This window comes from Aplysia californica, unplaced genomic scaffold (assembly GCF_000002075.1).
Source record: "Aplysia californica isolate F4 #8 unplaced genomic scaffold, AplCal3.0 scaffold00332, whole genome shotgun sequence".
In the NCBI taxonomy this organism is placed as follows: Eukaryota; Metazoa; Mollusca; class Gastropoda; order Aplysiida; family Aplysiidae; genus Aplysia; species Aplysia californica.
Genome location: NW_004797602.1, coordinates 491,658 through 497,657, shown reverse-complemented (window position 1 = coordinate 497,657; position 6,000 = coordinate 491,658).

Below are 6,000 nucleotides of genomic sequence, written 5' to 3'. Positions count from 1 at the left end.
ATATTACATATATATTGAAATAGTTCTACCTAATTAATTCACTCTGCATCAATTTACTCAACACTGATTAATTAATTTTTTTTTTAAAGAAAGAAAAGGTAAGACTAAGCATCCGAAAAAGAAAGTAATCAACATTGTAAATTTCCGGTATATTCATTTGAAGAACAAAGTAAAAAAAGGTCTGTGGAATCTTGATGACTTACAGTATTAGTTATTGTCCAGTGATGTTCTCAAAGGCTGTCTCCCGGCGTACATTTAATCTCCCGCCACGAGCATCGACAAAAGCTTCATCCAGTCTCGTTGGTTAATGAAGGTCACACTGTAATGTCAAGTTCACATAAACTGCAACTTGAAGAAAATGAATGTCCTCTAATTCTTTTGTTCGCACTCAGGGGGTTGTAAATGTCATCGTTAATGTTTTACGCCCCAATCGGCACAATTTAAATCTTTTATGAGGCGGGTTTCTTTGACCATGAGTATGTCAAGGCCAACCCAAGCTGAGAGGAATCACATAACAGCAGATAGATGGGGAAACTCGATAGCAAAACATTTTTTAAACCCTATCCGTACGTCGTGTTTTACTATCGTACCCATACGACGTGGGGAACGCTCTGCCACCATTTTCTAAAGAGGAAATTACTTATTAATCCGATCTGTACGCTTTGCGTAGCAGTCTGTCAAAATGATTTTTTGAGAAATACTGAAAGTTTCAGAGAGATCTTCGTACTAGAAGTATTCTAAAAGGTGAAGAATACAACCCCGGGGGTACGAAATGACCCCATGGCGTACAGATAGGGTTAAAAACCTGACAAACAGTACATACACAGAAATCGAACTCAAGTCTGCTGCGTGAGACTACGATAAGCTACAACTGACCTCTGCAACTCAGAGACAAGTATGAACCTCTCTTAACAAAATCTAACTTTCAATACAAGGATTGGAGAGCGAATAGACGGGACATTTTTTAAAAAGAGTATCACGCTTTTTCTGCTGGGGCGTTGTATCCCTCACAACTCCTGTTGACCTTGACTGGTGGAGTCAAAGCCCGCCTCCTAATTGATTATCTTACTTGTACAGACGTCGGCGCAAATAAAAGCACATCTGCACAAATCTTGCTGTCTTTTTTTTATCAAAGAAAAGCAAACAACTGTTCAAACCCTCTCACTCACTCACTGTCATCTTCAGATTAACAACCCGAAGACGGACCCTGTGTAGGAGGGGCGAGGAAAGATGGATAACATCCGTCTCTGAACACCCTAGCTCTGGAATCAAGTGATCACTCACTCCTAGTCCTTTTTGGAAGGATATGATAATATGTCAGCTACAGAGTTTGCTGCTTTTCCTTCCGTTTTCTGAACACAAGTTTCACTTAAAACCGCGTTATATATTGCTGCACATTGATGGGAAAACGAGCATGTGTAGATGGGTTACCAAACGTTCCAATAATTGGCACGGGCCGTGGCAACAAAACAAAGTCAGAAGTTTGCCTTTGAGATCGCCGTGAGCTGGATTAGGATTAGGATACCACTGGAGATCCATATCCTACCGTATGTAAGATGATGATATATCTTTTCTCTCTCTCTCTCTCTCTCTCTCTCTCTCTCTCTCTCTCTCTCTCTCTCTCTCTCTCTCTCTCTCTCTTTCTCTCTCTCCGCTCCATCCACTCCCTCTTTTTCTCCACTCCTTCTCTCTGTCCAAGGGCTATACTCTTCTTTCGTCTTTTGATAAGGACAGAAATGGCTGAAACTCAAAATGTGTAGGTTATGAATAATCCTCAAAGTCATGTACCCCCTTGCAAAACCTTGATATGAACAGAAATTTTTCATCAGCCATCTTCGTCATTTTTTTGTATCTCAAGTTCAACTGGAATGTTGCAGTGGCTGGAGTATGATTGATGTAGTGCTGGTTGTATTTGTTTGTTCTATTTATCTTGGATTTTATGCTTTATCGCTGAAGAATGGCGTGTTTGTTGAATTTTCATTTTTCGATCTTGTTTTTGCTTCAGTTAGAACGATGATGTGGTTGACAGCAAGCTGACTCCATGTGGGTTGTTTAATATTTAATTTTGTTTTTGTTGTTGGTCTGTAATATTTGTTGTTATATTGACCTATCTCAAAATGGTTGTGTGGCCAGGAACTGAATGCATGTTTACAGTCTGTTTGTTCGTAAATCGCTGGCAAGAACAGTCTTGCTGCTAGAAAACGGTTCTTCACGAATTGCTTGATTGTGTACAAAAGCTCGGGTCACTTTCTTTCTTTTTTACTCTTTAGCTTTTTAGCTGTGGTGCTACAGCTAGAAATGCCGGTTTGGGGCCAAATTACACAAAATGAGATAATTACGCTTTAAAATTCCTGGACATGTCCTGAACAATATCTAGAAAGGTACAAAAGCCTCCCTGCACCATAAAGTGGTGTTTTGGGGGATTTTAGAGTGTAGGGGAGTCTGAGAAAATATTTGCCAGTTTTGTTTAAAAGAAAAAAGCACTCTATTTTTTTCACGGTTGGTACTACTACTACTAGGTACCAGAAACTAAGTCTTCAAAGTAGCTGCATGCCAAATTTATCTGTTCCATTTGAAAGGCCTGTATCCACAGAGCATTTTGGTACCATTCTTTAACCTCTCAGTCATATTTTAAGAAAATGGTAATAGTTTAGAATTTGATAAAATTTGTTAAAGTCAGTCACTGGCTGCAACCCCATGTTTGACAGATAATAAAAGAGTACCAAGTGGCCTAAACATCTCCACATTAACAGAGTACAATCACTATAACAAATATATGGAGCCTAATTTTTTTCAAGACTGTGAGATAATTACAAATCAGTATTTTATCGCCTCAAACACGACGATCTGTCGTTATTTTGACAAAAACACCGAACGTTGACCCGGCCGGCGTCGCACCGGCCTCCGCGGTGAGCGAGTCAGCTCTATACTGTAGTGTACCCCGCATGCGGGGCCACATGCTTCAGAGTTTCGCGGAAGGATTAATGCAAAATAATTCCAAGATAATTACTTTTTTCTAATATGAAATAAACTGATCTTTTAATTGATGTCTTTTTTAAGCCGGTATTTTACATCTTTTGTGTAAAAAATGATCTTTAAAAATTTTGACCGTATTTTTATAGGCTTTCTATTTAAACGTCAAAGGCCAAAATTATACCACGAGTTCAAAGCTCTACAGTTCTGCGCCAATGAATAGACAGCATTTAATCATCCCTCGTTCCGCGAAGCATTTGAATGCACGTGTGTCAATTTTTTAACCGGCCGACAATGCATTCCGACCGTAAGGGGCTTCGCTATCCACGGCGATTCTCCAGCTCCTAATAATCGGACATATAAACAACTTACACCATTATAACGTGGAAAAGCTGAACTTTTACAAGGTGTACAGCATTTTTTGTTTGATAGCGAAAGAGCAAAGAAACAGTGATCAGAATTACCCCGATTTCACTGATACCACGCGGTCGGACCCACGCGGTCGGAAGGCCGTGTGTGCCCGTGAGGCTGTGTTTACGCTACCTACTACTACTATTTCTGACTCGATTTCAATGAAACTTTCGCAGAATGTCAAAATCATACAAATCTAGCTTACTGTGAGAGGAATTATTGATAAATGCATTGGCTTTTAATCTGTGAGCTTGAAAAGCTAGGTTTTTCCAGTTTTTCCACTGTTTCGCTGTAGCCGGAATTGAAAGTGCCCTAAAATATAAACTAAAAAAGATATCTAAAATCCCTGTTACGGATAGTGTGATCTTTGTATTATCAGTGTGCATGCTAATTATGAACGTAATCTGTTTTTCGGTAAGAAAATGGTACCTCATTATGTCTCTAAAATCCTATATGGCCGCCGTTTCCATGCCAACCAAATCAGTAAAAAAAAATTTGACAGTTGGTCACAAATCTTCATGGCCATATACTCATTTACACTAAATTAATAAGCTCTTTAGAAGTGGTATTAGCTGAGATAGGCTTATTCTGCCGCGCCACCCTTAAGGATGTATTCATGTCAGCATTCTGTAAAGTGGGAATGAAATATTAATGGTAATATTTGGGTTGTTACAACATTTTCATTTCAGTATTTCAGTCCCCTAGCCCCCGCCAACAACATCTCTGGTTTGTCTGCACCGCAACTGTAAGGCTTTGACTATTTCTATACTTTTTCTTTATTCCAGTACCTGATAATTAGGTACAGCAGATTTTAATGTTATGGGGAAACATTGTTCTTATTGCACCAACATCCCACTTATGAAAAGATAAATCAAAAAGACTTTAAAAGAATCCCTTTCAATGAAAAAGACCCATGGCAATAAGCACAGATGCCCCTTTTCCCCCTTTCTTTCAAATGGAATAAACAACGAGGGTATGCACAGAGGGGATGATTTTCCAGATAAATCCTAAATCCAGGTTCCTGGAATTATCCATATATTTCACTATATTATTATAATAGTTTTGATGCAAAGTGTTTTTAGTATAAGACAATATAATCTGCGAATTTTTAGTCACCATGGGCATTTTTCTCCCGGGTCTGAACAGTGTAGGGTTTTCTTTCTTTGCCAGTTGGCTCCCCTGTATGGAAAACACTATGTAAACCGAAGATCATTGGGTTGGAGATATGAAATATATACCTGAAATTTTTTTTAGTTTTTTAAATGTAGCAATTTTAAGCCCTCATTGACACAATTTAGATCAGTTAAAGAGGAACCTTGAGAAATCATAATATCCCAATTGAAAGAGCTGCAGAGCTGGCCTTCCACAGAAAAACTGCATCTTCCCTAGATTTTTTATGGCAACTGGATGAAAAAGTAAAAGTAAGTTAGTAAAGAAAAAGGCGTCAACCGTGCCTGTCGGGACCAACAGGGGCTGAGAGGAATAAAGTATCCCAGCAGAAAGATCAAGATGCTCGATAAAATTTCTTCCCACTCGGGAATGGAACTCTGGCCTCCTCCACGTGGTGGCCGTCGTTCTGTACCTGAGCCGAAACATTACTATGGGCTTCTTGAAAAGAAAAGAAAAGGGCACTGACCAATGTAAAAGAGTAATGTATGCAATTCTTGTATGGTTATGTAGTGGCTCAGTGTGTGATGCATGAGTAAAATTTGTGTCAAATGGTCGACTGAAGACGAGTTACACTTGGGGGGGGGGGGGGTTCTGTTTAGTTTAGTAAAGAGTTTTACGGCACTTGCAACACAATAAGGTCATATAAGTGCCGAAGATTAGAGGTGTTACAAGAGAGTAACAACAAACGTAAAAAAGAAGGAGGAGAGATAAGGACGATAGATGTTTAAGAGGAAAGAAGGAGCAAACCACACCAGAGCACCCGCCAACCACCCACTGGGGGGGGGTTCTGTTTAAGGTCTTGTCAGATTTTTGTCTCTAGTTGCAAGGGATGGTATTGATTGTACAGGTGGAAAAGTGGCCAGCAGCGTAGGGAAAGCGTTATTTTACAGAAGTCTCAAAAGATTTGTACCACTATGTCTTTTTAAATAAAGGAAAGGGATTTAAGAGCTATTTTAGTCTATTCCTTTTGCTCATGAGGTAAAAGAACAAGTATGTGCTTGTTACGGAGGTGTATATTGTCTGGATATGACTCTAAATATGTATCCCCCAAATTAGGTGTTTGTTTTTTAGGGGGCAGGGTGTAGGTTTTATTTTCTTTCATCCAGAATTGCTCAAAATTTTGTGCAGAACTAGAATGCTCTTTTTACTTGTATAGTATAACAAATTTTAATAACTGCAGTTTTGAATAATATGATTGCAGTTTACAGACAATGAAGTGTCTGATCTAACTTGGTGGATACACGCTTAGAGTTGGGAGTCGAACGCGGATGATATGCTTCTGAAGTTTCAAGATTAGAAGACTGATTAACCCCATGTTGATGCTACTGACTGAAGTGTCTTTAGGCCATTCCCACAGGGGGGACATTAACCATGTTCTTATGCACGGTAGAATTGTAATTGTAAATGGGCTGATTCATCAATGTCATGCTCATGACTGTGCCTGAA